The sequence below is a fragment of the Equus przewalskii genome, chromosome X, assembly GCF_037783145.1.
Source record: "Equus przewalskii isolate Varuska chromosome X, EquPr2, whole genome shotgun sequence".
In the NCBI taxonomy this organism is placed as follows: domain Eukaryota; kingdom Metazoa; phylum Chordata; class Mammalia; order Perissodactyla; family Equidae; genus Equus; species Equus przewalskii.
Window position 1 is genome coordinate 59383361 of NC_091863.1, and position 14815 is coordinate 59398175.

At 40.5% G+C, this 14815-nt stretch overlaps 1 protein-coding gene across 1 annotated transcript in view; it reads right to left on the minus strand.

The window, feature by feature from the left end:
- Positions 1–13833, minus strand: part of ATRX (ATRX chromatin remodeler) — a 229513-nt gene extending 215680 nt beyond the window's left edge. The window contains exon 1 of the mRNA XM_070605788.1: positions 13670–13833. The gene's annotated coding sequence lies outside the window, so the exon portion shown is untranslated. The remainder of the gene's footprint in view (positions 1–13669) is intronic.
- Positions 13834–14815: the final 982 nt, after the last annotated feature.

Here is a 14815-nt window from a genome sequence, read left to right on the forward strand (position 1 = left end):
TTTATGACCCAACTCAAAATTGTCATCTCTCTCTTTGGAAAATACTTGCCATCAACTCTTCAAGGCAAATTTGTTGTTCTTCCACATTTCCCTGGTTCATATCTTGTAACTGTACTTAGCCACATCACAGCGTACAGTAGTCTCCCTTTACCCACAGGGGATACATTCCAAGACCCCCCGTGGGTGCCTGAAACTGCACATAGCACCAAACTCTCTGCTCTGTTTCCCATCATTACAGACCTACGATAAAGTTCAATTTACAAGTTAGGCACAGTAAGAGGTTAACAATAATAAAGTAGAACAATTATAACAACATACTGTAATAAAAATTACCACAGATCTTAGCAACCTCAGCATATGTTTTTGTCCTTTCCTTATTAAGTTGAGAACTTTCACCTTTTCACTTAAAGAAAACACTTGACAGCTTCTCTTTGGCATATCCAAGTTGCCAGTATCACTAATCTTGCACTTTGGGGCCATTATTAAGTAAAATAAGGGTTACTTGTACACAAGCACTGTGATACCACAACAGGTGATCTGATAACCAAAATGGCAACTAAGCGACTAACAAGCAGGTAGTGTATACTGTGTGGATATGCTGGACAAAGGGATGATTCACATCCTGGCAGGACAGAGCAGGACAGCATGAGATTTCATCACACTACTCATAATGGTGCATGACTCAAAACTTATGAATTGTCTTATTTCTGGAATTTTCTGTTTAATATTTTCAGACCATGGCTGATCACATGAAACTGAATACAGTACAAAGAACAGTGTGGGCATTAATGCCCTAGCAGATACCAAGACTTCATAAAAAGTAATAGTTAAGAAAACGTGGCACTGGCATAGGGATTAAAACAAACACACCAGGAATGACATAATACACAAGAGTGGAGCAGGCAACTCCAAAACTCCATCCCTCCACTAAGGCAACAATTATGCTGGTAAAAATCATCAGAATCAACTTTTTTGAAACTCTACAAGCTAATCAAAAACTTACAATTAGCAGGAGAACATATAACAGAAAGAGGTGCTAAACTCTGGTATGAGAGCACTGTGGTGTTTAACTTATGCACCTACCATACCCCACACCCCATCTAGGTGGCAGCCATGAAGACAGTGGCCCACATCCCTAGCGCAACCTGCAGACGCCAAAGAGGGAAATATCAACCTTATTATTAAAGAACTGTGGTTTTGACCTGTTTGGTGGTTCTCTGACAGATTAGGGCAGGGGTTCACCTTTGTTCACTCACCTCAGAACTTTCTCAGGAGAAGTTCCTGAGACAAGCGGGGTTTGTCTAAAGCATTTAAAGGCAAATATACCACTTACAGCCATGTGGGGCAAGGGATAACAACTAGGCCAGGCACTAAACAGACATAAAAGAATGGGAAGAAAGAAGCTGAAGGAAGAGAACATGAAGGAATAAGGGCTCCAAAAAGCTCCTGCACATACCAGGAAATTTGGAAGGCCACACCTACGCCCAAGGCTGGAGACACGCTCAGAAAAGACATGACAAGGCTACAAGCATTCACCTCTAGCTGACCTCTAGCCTCCACACAAATTAAGAAGTAAGGGCTGGGAAGAGTCTTAAATGAACTGGCTAAGCACTGCAAAGTGCCCCAACACTGAGCCAATCTGCCAAGAGTGGGAGAGTTGTTTGGGTTTTTGTTTTTGCTTCTAGGCATTTAAGGAAAGTTCTGTTAAACCACTAACAGACCAGTAAGCTACCAGAACAAACTCTTCAGTGTCCACACAAGACAAAAAATAGTCTGTCTAGAAATAAGAAGCTACACAGCAAAACGACAACCCACAACAAGCAGCAGCAACAAACTCTGGGGAGGGGAAGGATGTTTTCCAGTTACCACATTACAATATTCAAAATGTCCATTTTCAATAAAAAGTTACAAGCATACAAAGAAACAAGAAAGTATGGCCCATTCACAGGAAAAGAAATTAACAGAACTGTCCCTAAGGAAGCCCAGATGTTGGAATTAGTAGGCAAGGGCTTTAAATCAACTGTCTGAAATACACTCAAAGAGCTAAAGGAAACCATGAACAAAGAACTAAAGGAAACAAGGATATCTTACCAAGGTAAGAAAATCCAGAAAAATAAATTACATAAAGAAACCAAATAAAATTTGAGAGCTGAAAAGCGCAATAACAGAAGTGAAAACTTCATGGGGCTGGCCCAGTGGCAAAGTGGTTAAGTTCTCACACTCCGCTTCGGTAGCCCGAGGTTCACGGGTTCAGATTTCAGGCACAGACCTACACACCACTCATCAAGCCATGCTGTGGCAGCATCCCACATACAAAATAGAGAAACTGGACAGATGTTAGCTCCAATCTTCCTGACCAAAAAAAATTCACTATAGAGGTTCAACAGACGACTTAAACAGGGAAAAGAAATAATCAGTAAACTTGAAGATAGCCCCATTGAGGTTACCCAGTATGAGGAACAGAAAAGAAGAATGAAGAAAAATGAACAGACCATCAGAGACACCCTCAAGTATACCAACACATGCATAATAAGAGCCACGGAAAGAATAGAGAAAAAGGAGCACAAAAAATGTTTTAAGAAACAATAGCCAGAAACTCCCTAAATTTCATGAAATACATGCATCTACACATCCAAGAAGCTCAATAAACTCCAAGTAGGATAAACAGAGATCCACACTGAGACAAAATATAAATAAACTGTCAAAAGCCAAAGAAAATAGCAAAATCAACAAGAGAAGTGACAACTACAAGGGATCCTCATTAAGATTAACAGTTGAACACCAGAATTAAAGAACAGTGAAAAACACATAAAGTGCTGGGAAAAAGTCCTAACAACCAAGAATTCTATATCCAGCAAACGTATCATTGAAAAATGAAGAAGAAATGTGCCAAAAAACAAAACCTGTGGGAATTTGTTGCTAGTATACATGCCCTACAAGAAATGCTAAAGGCTGTCCATCAGGCTGAAATCAAAGGACACCACAGTGTAACACAGACCTATACTGTAAAATAAAGAACAATGGTAAAACTTTCACTACATAGGTAAATACCAAAACTAATATATATATTTTTTGGCTTATAACTATTCAAACTCTTTCCTTGAGTTGCTAATCAAAAACACCCCAAAAGAGAAAAACCCAGGATCAGATGCCTCACTGGTAAATTCCACTTTACATTTAATGAAGAATTATCACCAATCCCTCTCAAACTCTTCAAAAAAATAGAAGTGGAGGGAATACTTCCTAACTCATTCTATGAGGCTGGTAGTACCCTGATACCACAGTCAGACATAAACAGCACAACAAAATAAAATTACAGACCAATGTTCCCTATGAACACTGATGCAAAAATACTAGCAAACAGAATTCAATAACACATTAAAAGAATTATACACCATGGCCAAGTGGGATTTATCCAAGGAATACGAAGTGCGACACAAAAATAAATTGATGTAACAGACCACATGAACAGAGGGCAGAAAAATCACATAGCCATCTAAATTGAAAGAGGAAAGGCAGTTGACAAAATTCAACACATTTTCACGATAAAAACACTCAGAGAACTAGGAAGACAAAGGAATTTCCTCAACTTGATAAAGAGAATTTTGAAAAACCCAAAGGTAACATCATACTTAATAGTGAAAGACTAAAAGCCTTCCACATAAGATCAGGAACAAGACAAGAATGTATTTTTGCCACTTCTATTCAACAGCAATAGGAAAGGAAAAATAAATAAAAGGTATCCAAATAGGAAAGGAGGAAGTAACTCATAGAGGACGTGATCTTATATAGAGAAAACCCTAAAGAATCGACAGAAAAGCTACTAGAGCTAATAAATGAATTCAGCAAAGTTTCAGGATATAAGATCAACACACAAAAGTCAAAGTTATAGTCCTATACACTAGCAATGAACAATCCAAAAAGGAAACTGAGAAAACACTTCCATTTACAATAACATTAAAAAGAATGAAATATGGGACGTCAGCAACATGGCGGTGTGAGCTCACCCAGGACTTTCTCCCCTCCAAAGTACAACCAAAAAGAGCAACTGCTTTCCAACCAAAAAAACAATCCTAATAACAGAAATCATGAGAGACTGACAGCAGCCAAACGATGGAAGGCGGAGAGGCTGCAGCCGGCCTTGGAGGGGCTGGAAAGGGGTAGGAAGAACTTCGCTCACTCCCCTAGAGACTGGGATCACTGCCGCAGGTGAGGGAAGAAGCGGGGGAGGGGCCGCACATCAGGGGATCATCCAGGACTCCCACCGCCCATGCAGCGAAACCCTCTAACAGGGGAAACATTTTGCGTACGGGAGCCCCAGCAAGCCAGGGGCGCCAGGAGACCAGAAAGTGAGAGCGGACCCAATCCAGGTCAGCGTGAATGAAAGTGCCCCTCCTCCCCCAACGCACGCTGGGCGCTGCCATCTTGGCTGAAGGCCAAGCTCAGAAAAGAAGCCTCTCGACCCCCATCTAGTGGCGACAGGCTGTAATTGCAGCTGAATAATAGTAGCGTCCAAAAACCGCTCCTCTACCATCCAGCAATTTATAAAAGCTCCAGTCCAAAAGGAAAACAATAAAAATACAGAAGTAGGTCCTGAGGGCTTGGAAGTGGGTAAACTAAGTGAAGAGGAATTCAAAATAGCTATCCTCAAAATAGTCGAATGAGGTAAAGGGAAATATAGAGAAACAAGTCAACGAGTTCTGGAATTACTTGACAAAAGAGATCAAAATTATTAGAAAATAACTTTAGAAATACTAGAGATGAAAAATACAACAGATCAGATAAAACAGAATGCCGGATTCCCTGATGCCCGTGTAGACACCACAGAGGAGCAAATTAGCATAATCGAAGATAGGCTGAATGGCTCCAAGAGGAAGAAAGAGAACTAAGAATTAAAAAACTGAAGAAAATCTCAGAGAAATAGCTGACTCAATGAGAAAGTGCAACTTAAGAATCATCGGGATTCTTGAGGGCGTGGAAAAGAAAATGGAGCAGAAAGTGCGCTCAACGAAATAATAGAAGAGAACTTCCCAAATCTAGGAATTGAGAGAGAAATGTGTGTGGAGGAAGCTTTCAGATCTCCTAGATTAGTCAATGTAAAATGACCTACTGCAAGGCACATAGTAGTAAAGACGGCAAAAATGAAGGGAAAGAAAGAATACTCAGAGCAGCAAGGCAGAAGAAAATAACCTACAAAGGAACCCCCATCAGACTTTCAGCAGACTTCTCTATAGAAACCTTACAAACTAGGAGAGAATGGAATGACATATTCAAAACTTTAAAAGATAAAAATCTTCACCAAGAATACTCTATCCAGCAAAAATATCCTTCAGATATAGAGGAGAAATTAAATCTTTTCCAGACAAACAAAAGCTGAGGGACTCAGTAGTCACACGTCCACTACAAGATATCCTCAAGAAGGTTCTCGTACCTGAAAAAACAAACAAAGGGAGTAAGGGGTCACAAAACACAGAGTAGGGAGACAAACAGATAGAATCTGAATAGGATAGCAAATATCCAACTATAGCATTAAGATAAAGGGAAGGAAATCACAAAAGCAAACACAATCTTATCATTCTAAGCACAAACTCACATCACAAGTTGGAATAAGAGACGAAAATAATAATTTAGGAGGGGAGGAGGAAAGGGACTGAAACAGCGTAGGCTGAGGAAGTAAGTGACCACCAGAAAATGGACTATGTCATACATGAGATTCTGAATACAAACTTCAGGGTAGCCACTAAACTAAAAAACAGAACAGAGACACAAAACATAAATAAGGAAAAATCTAAGAAACCCAGCAAAAGAAATTGCAGAAGTCAATGGGTAGGCTAAAACACACAGGACGAGAAACAAAGGAAACACAGGAAAACCAGCAACAGAATGACAGCATTAATCCCTCATGCATCAATACTCACCCTCAATGTAAACGGACTGAATTCTCCAATACAGAGACATATAGTGGCAAAATGGATTAAAGAACAAGATCCAACAATTTGTTGCTTCCAGGAAACACACCTCACCTCCAAGGACAAACAAAGGCTCAGAGTGAAGGGGTGGAAGACAATACTCCAAGCTAATAGCAAAGAAAAGACAGCAGATGTTGCAATGCTTCTATCAGACAAAACAGACTTCAAGATCAGGCAGGTAAAGAGAGACACAGAGGGACAATATATAATGATCAAAGGGACACTTTATCAAGAAGAAATGACGCTTATAAATATCTATGCACCCAACACAGGAGCACCAAAGTTCATAAAGCAGCTATTAACAAACCTAAAAGAAGATATCAAAAATAACACAATAATAGTAGGGGACCTCAACACCCCACTCACATCAATGGACAGATGATCCAGGCTGAAAATCAACAAAGAAACAGTGGAGCTAAACAAAAAGCTAAAGTTGGACTTACTAGACATATATAGAACACTTCATCCAAAAACAGCAGAATACAAATTCTTCTCAAGCGCTCATGGAACATTCTCAAGCATAGATCATATGTTGGGAAACAAGGCAAGCCTCCACAAATTTTAAAAAATTGAAATAACAAGCATCTTCTCCGATCATAATGCTGTAAAGCTAGAAATTAATTACAAGAAAGAAGCTGAGAAAGGCACAAGGATGTGGAAACTAAACAATACGCTATTGAATAAGCAATGAATAATTGTTTAGGAAGAAAGCAAAAAATACCTGGAGGCAAATGAAAACAATAACATGCCATACCGACTCATATGGGATGCAGCAAAAGCTGTATTAAGGGGAAAATTAATCGCACTACAGGCACATCTTAACAAACCAAGAAACCCCAAATCAGCAATCTTAAACTACACCTAAGTGGATTAAAGAAAGAACAAACAAAGCCCAAATTCAGCAGAGGGAGAATAATAAAAACCAGAGCATAAATAAATGCTATTGAAACAAAAAAGACAGTAGAAAAGATCAACGAAACAAACAGTTGGTTCTTTGAGAAGATAAGTAAAATTGACAAACCCCTAGCCAGACTTACAAAAAAAGAGAGAAAGCTCAAATAAACAGAATCAGAAATGAAAGAGGAGAAATAACAACAACTCTGAATACAACGGATTATAGAGAATACTACAAAAACTATATGCCAGCAAAATGGATAACCTAGAGGAAATGGATAAATTCTTGGACTCCTACAACCTCCCAAAGCTCACTCAAGAAGCAGCAGACAATTTGAACAGACCGATCATAAGGAAAGAGACTGAAACAGCCATCAAAAGCATCCCAAAGAATAAAACCCCAGGACCAGATGGCTTTCCTGGGGAATTCTACCAAACTTTCAGAGAGAATTTAATACCTATCCTTTTCAGACTATTCCAAAAAATTAGGGAGGATGGAACACTTCCTAACACATTCTACGAGGCCAACATCACGCTGATACCAAAACCTGACAAGGACAGCTCGAAAAAAGAGAACTACAGGCCAATATCACTCATGAATACAGATGCAAAAATTCTCAACGTAATTTTGGCAACCCAAATACAGCAATTCATCACAAGGAGACATTACATCATGATCAGGTGGGATTCATACCAGGGACACAGGGATGGTTCAACATTCCGCAAATCAATCAACATGATACACCACATCAACAAGCTGAGGAATAAAAACCACATGACCATCTCAACAGATGCAGAGAAAGCATTTGACAAGATCCAACAGCCATTTATGATAAAAACTGAACAAAATGGGCATAGAAGGGAACTACCTCAATATACTAAAGGCCATATATGACAAACCCACAGCCAACATCATTCTCAATGGGCAAAAACTCAGCGCCACCCCCTGAGAACAGGAACAAGACAAGGACACCCTATCTCACCACTCTTATTTAACATAGTACTGGAGGTCCTGGCCACAGCAATCAGGCAAGAAAAAGGAATAAAAGGAATCCAAATGGGGGGGGGGAGGGGAAGAGAAGTGAAACTCTCGCTGTTTGCAGACGACATGATCTTATATATAGAAAACCCCAAAGAATCCATTGGAAAACTTTTGGAAGTAATCAACAACTACAGCAAAGTTGCAGAGCATAAAATCAATTTACATAAATCAGTAGTATTTCTATACTCTCATAACAACTAACAGAAAAAGAACTCAAGAATACAATACCATTCACAATTGCAACAAAAAGCATAAAATACCTCAGGGTGAATTTAAATAAGGAAGTGAAAGACCTATACAATGAAAATTACAAGGCTTTTCTGAAAGAACTCAATAACGACATAAATAGATGGAAAGACATTCTGTGGACACGGATTGGAAGAACAGACATAGTTAAAATGTCCATTCTACCTAAAGCAATCTACAGATTCAACACCATCCCAATCAGAATCCCAATGACATTATTTACAGAAATAGAACAAAAAATCCTAAAATTCATATGGGGCAACAAAAGACCCCAAATTGCTAAAGCAATCCTGAGAAAAAAAGAACACAGCTGGAGGCATCACAATCCCTGACTTCAAAACACACTACAAAGCTACAGTAATCAAAACAGCATGGTACTGGTACAAAAACAGGTACACAGATCAATGGAACAGAATTGAAAGCCCAGAAATAAAACCACACATCCATGGACAGGTAATCTTCGACAAAGGAGCACAGGGCCTACATTGGAGAAAAGAAAGTCTTTTCAACAAATGGTGCTGGGAAAACTGGAAAGCCACATGTAAAAGAATGAAAATTGACCATTGTTTTTCACCATTCACCAAAATAAACTCAAAATGGATCAAAGACCTAAAGGTGAGACCTGAAACCATAAGGCTTCTAGAAGAAAATGTAGGCAGTACACTCTTTGACATCAGTATTAAAAGGATCTTTTTGGACACCATGTCTTCTCAACAAGGGAAACAATAGAAAGAATAAACAAATGGGACTTCATCAGACTAAAGAGCTTCTTCAAGGCAAGGGAAAACAGGATTGAAACAAAAAAACAACCCAATAACTGGGAAAAAAATATTTGCAAGTAATACATCTGACAAAGGCTTAATATCCATAATACATAAAGAACTCTCACAACTCAACAACAAAAAATTAACCCCATCAAAAAGTGGGCAGGAGACATGAACACACATTTCTCCAAAGAAGATATACAGATGGCCAATAGGCACATGAAAAGATGTTCATCATCGCTGATCATCAGGAAAATGCAAATCAAAACTACACTAACATATCACCTTACACCCATTAGAATGGCAAAAATAGCTAAAACAAATAGTAACAAACGTTGGAGAGGTTGTGGAGAAAAAGGAACCCTCATACACTGTTGGTGGAAATGCAAACTGGTGCAGCCACTATGTAAAACAGTATGGAGATTCCTCAAACAGTTAAAAATAGAACTACCATATGATCCAGCTATTCCACTACTGGGTATCTATCCAGAGAGCTTGAAGTTTCTTGCAGCATTATTTACAATTGCCAAGATGTGGCAGCAACCTAAGTGCCCATCAACAGATGACTGGATAATATATATAATATATATACAACGGAATACTACTCAGCCGTAAAAAAGAACAAAATCGTCCCATTTGCAACAACATGGATGGACCTTGAGGGAATTATGTTAAGTGAAATAAGCCAGATGACAATCTCTGTGTGACTCCACTCATATGAGGAATTTAAACCTGTCAACAAAGAGAACAGATTAGTGGCTACCAGGGAAAGGGGGTTTGGGGGTGGGCACAAAGGGTGAAGGGTTGCACCTACAACACGACTGACAGACAATAATCTAAGTAAAAATACACAAGATTGTAAGCTATCATTAACTCAACAAAAAATTTTAAAAAAAGAGAATGAAATATGCAGGAATAAATTTAATCAAAGAGATTCAAAACTCAAACAATGAAAACTACAAAACATTGCTTAAAAAAATTACAGAAGACCTAAATAAACAGAATGGCATCCCGTGTTCATGGACTGAAGGATTTACTATTGTTACCAGCAATATTCCCAAGTGACCTACAGATTCAATGTAATCCCTATCAAAATTGCAACAGCCATTACTGCAGAAGTAGAAAAGTCAATCCAAAAATTCATAGGGAAATGCAAGCAATCCCACACAGCCAAACCAATCCTGAAAAAGAACGACAGAGTTGGAACACTCTCACTTCCCAATTTCAAAACCTGCTACAAAGCTGAAGTAATTAAAATAGTGTGGTACTAGCATAAGGATAGACAGAGACCAATGGAACAAAACAGAACAGCCCAGAAATAAAACCATACATCTAGGGTCAACTGATATTGGACAAGGATGCCAAGACCACTGAATGGAGAAAGAAGAGTCTCATCAACAAACGGTGCTAGGCGAATTGTATATCCACGTGCAGAAGACTGAAGTTGGATCCCTATCTCACATCACGTACAAAAAACTAACTCAAAATGGATTGAGACCTAAATATAAGAGAGCTAAAATTATAAAATCCTTAGAAGAAAATAGAGATGAATCTTCATAACTTTGGATTTGGCAAAGATTTCTTGGATGGCATCAAATACAGATACAACAAAGGAAAAATAGATAACTTGGACTTCATCAAAACTGAAAACTTCTGTGCATCAAAGAACACAACCGAGAGAGTGAAAAGACAACCCAGAGAAAGGGAAAAAATACTCATAAATCATGTATCTCATAAGGGATTAATATCCAGAACTTATAAATGACTCCTACAACTAAACAAAAAAGACCAAACACCCTAATTTAAAATTGGGCAAAAGACTTCAATAGACATTTCTTTAAAGAAGATACATAAACAGCCAATAAGCACGTGAAAAGATACTATACATCAGTAATCATTAGTGAAATACAAATCAAAACCACAATGAGATAACACTTTACATCCATTAGGTTGGCTATTATCAAAAAAATAAAATAAAAAGCATTGTTGGCAAGAATGTGAAGAAACTGGAATGCTTATACACTGCAGGGAATGTAAAATAGTACAGCTGCTGTAAAAAACGGTTTGTTGGTTCCGCAAGAATACACCCAGATAAGAAATTCCACACTTCTAGGTATACACCCCAGAAGAACTGAAAGCAGGGACTCGAGCAGACATTTCTACACCACTGTTTACAACAGCACTACACACTATACTCAAAAGATAGAAACAAACCAAATGTCCATCAACAGATGAATGGATAAACATGGTATATACATACAATTAATGGAATATTATTCAGCCTTACAAAGGAATTAAGTTCTGATACATGCTACAAAATGGATGAACTTTGAGGACATTATGCTAAGTTAAATAAGCCAAACACAAAAGGACAAATATTGCACGATTCCACTTATATAAAGGTATCTAGAAAAGTCAAATTCACAGAGACAGAAAATAGAATGGTAGTTACCACAGGTTTGGGGGGAGAGGGTATTGGCGAGCCATTGTTTAATGGGTACAGAGTTTCAGTTTGGGACAATGAAAAAGTTCTGGAGATGGATGGAGGTGACAGCTGCACAACAATGCAAATTATTTAACGCCACTGAATTGTACATTTAAAAAGAGTTAGAATGGTACGTTTTATGTTTTATAAATTTTATTACAATTAAATAAACAAAGCCTTAAGGTTTTCTTGCAGGTCCTACAAGATGGGAGCTCCTGTTTCCTCTATGGCCTTCTCTCCTACTAAGACAGCACCTTATGAAATTGCAACATCCCACCTTAGAACATCTACTCTGATCAATAATAATATTGAACTCTTAAAATGTACACGACATTATCTTATTTAATATTGACTTCCAATTACTTCTTTACTTTTAATACCCATTTTTCAATTGTGAGGGTAATCATCAAGATTCAGAGATTGAGTTTTCCAAGGCAAGCATGGAACTCAATTAAGATTTTAACCCATGTCTTTATTACCATTAAGCTATACTCCCCTTATGCTATGAAGAAAAGTTGGGTTCCCCATAATGCACAGACATTCACAAATATGTAAAAGAATCTCCAAAACTTTTATTTTAATAAATAGTACATAGTAAATTTCATTCAAAATTAGTACGAATTATTTACACTACTCGTCTCCAGTCCCTAATCACATTTTACAGCGTTTATAATCTCATACTAAAAATATCTTGGTTGAAATTGTTTTTTTATACTGAGTATTAATTGGTCTTTTTAAACAGGTTCTAAATAAACTTGCTTAAATAAAAAAATAAAATAGACCACAATGACATATCACTTCACACCCACTAGAATGGCCATATTTTTTTTTTTAAAACACCAGAAAAGCGTTGGCAAGGAGCTGGAGAAAGTAAAACCTCAAAGATAGCTGATGGCAATGTTCAGTGCCACTGTAGAAAACAGTTCGGCATTTCCTCAATAAGTTAAACACAGAATTACCATAAATTATGATTATGACTCAGCAATTCCACTCTTGGGTTTATATCCAAGAGATATGAACACATATGTCCAAACAAGAAAATGTACATAAATGTTCATAGTAGCACTATTCACCATAGCCAAAAGGGAGAAACAAACCAAATGCCCATCGACTGGTGAATGGATACACAAATGTAGGATATCCACACAAAGGAGTATTACTCAGTCCTAAAAAGGAATGAAGTACTTGGGGTTGGCCCTGTGTCTGAATGGTTAAGTTCACAGGCTCCGCTTCGGCGGCCCCGGGTTTCACCGGTTCATAATCCTGGGTGCGGGGAACCGGCACCGCTCATAGATCCACGCTGAGGCGGCGTCCCACACGCCCACACCTAGAAGGACCCACAACTGAAAATACACAACTGTGTACCGGGGGGCTTTGGGAGAAAAAGGAAAAATACAATCTTTAAAAGAAAAAATAAGCAGCACAAGAGAAAAACAGCCTCCAAACGCACTTGATGGCTGGGTGGCCTGCCAGGCACAGCTTCCCTTGCAATAAATCTTACTTCCCATCAACCCACGTTAACCAGCTCCCCATCCCTCGTGGAAGAAATAAATAGGCTCTAATTAGTTTTGCTCGAAATTTGCCCAGAAAGCGGAGAAACATTTGAGGCCTGCCTTCCCACCCACTAAAGCCGGACTTCACAAAAAGTAACGCACACGAGTCCTCCAGGAGGAAAACCCTGCGTAGTCCCCGCCTGAGGTAGACCCAAGGATATCCTTCAGGATCGGCGCACAGAAACAATGGAAATTCCAGGCAAGCCCTCCCACTCACCCCCAAAACACGGACTGACCCCACGGGCTGCCGAAAGAAAACATTCCGCAAGGCCGGGGTACTTCCCGTCTCCAGCAGCCGAAACGCCACGAAGCCGTCCCAGGATCTCGCATCCTCCCGCCCCGTCGCCCGCCCCTCCCCCGCTCCCCACCCCCCCCCACCCCCACTGCTGCCCCACGCAGTTTCCAGCCCCAAGATTAGGAGGAATGACCGGGACACCAACACCCGCCTCCGGCTTGGGAGTCTCAATCCCACCAGCTCCGGAGAATCAAGACAGGAGGGCGGCTGAGCCGCGGCGGCCGGAGGGAGGCTGGAGGGAGCGACCCCCACGCCACCCCCACCCCGGCCTGAGCTGAGAGACGAAGCCGCCTCCCCGAAAGGGAAAAGGATGCCTCTCTCCGCCAAGCAACACGCCAGCCTCTGCCCTCACGCCAGCGCTTCCCGACTCAGAGGGCGCGGAGGCCCGGCCGCCGGGACCCGGGAGACGGGCTTGTTTTACCTCAGGGTCAGGCAGTCACGGGCTCGCTTCAACGCCTTGTCGGCTTGGAGCGAGCGGAGGGCGCCGCTCTGCGCTCCGGGCGCCCGGTTACGACAGCCATTCTGTCGGGCCGAGGCTCAGGCAGGAGAAGTGGCGCGCCTCCCTCTGCCGCGTCCCGTTGTCCACGGGCTCCCTTCCCGCCGCCGGCGCAGGCGCTTCTTGGCCGCGGAGACGCACCTTCGTTGGGGGCCTGTTGCTAAGGCGGTCTGCGTCGTTTCATCCCGTCTACCTTGTCGTGGGGGGTCCAGGTCAGTCCCATTGACCTGAAAGTGCTAGTGCTTTTTTTTTTTTTAAGATTTTATTTTTTCCCTTTTCTCCCCAAAGCCCCGGTACATAGTCGTGTATTCTTCGTTGTGGTTTCTTCTAGTTGTGGCATGTGGGACGCTGCCTCAGCGTGGTCTGATGAGCGGTGCCATGTCCGCGCCCGGGATTAGAACCAACGAAACACTGGGCTGCCTGCAGCGGAGCGCGCGAGCCCAACCACTCAGCCACGGGGCCAGCCCCTCGGAAAGTGCTTTTTGACCCGTCTTCTGTTCTTGGACTTACTGACAAAACAATAATATTTTACTATAGAATAATACTATATATGAATACTATAATATTAGTATATTACTATACTAAGCCTTTTTATCTGGGTTATCTCATGTAATCCTTATATCCCCTTGAGGCAGATAAGAAACGCTTGTTAGCTACATTTTCCAGATGAGGAAACAATCACAAAGTCCCACAGTCATGGAACTGAAATTCAGATCAAACATGCCCTCTTAATCACTACTCTGTATGGCCATCTGTATATTTTTTCTTATATTCCAGGTTCTCGAGTTCTTTGCTTTCCTAGATGTTTTATATATAATAGTCAGCATGCCACAATGCTTAAAAACATAAACCCACGGCCGAGTGGTTGAGTTCCCGCACTCCGCTGCAGGTGGCCCAGTGTTTCGTTGGTTGGAGTCCTGGGCGCGGACATGGCATGCTCATCAAACCACGCTGAGGGCGGTGTCCCACATGCCACAACTGGAAGGACCCACAACGAAGAATATAATACAAATATGTACCAGGGTCTTTGGGGAGAAAAAGGAAAAAGAAAATCTGTAAAAAAAAAAAAAA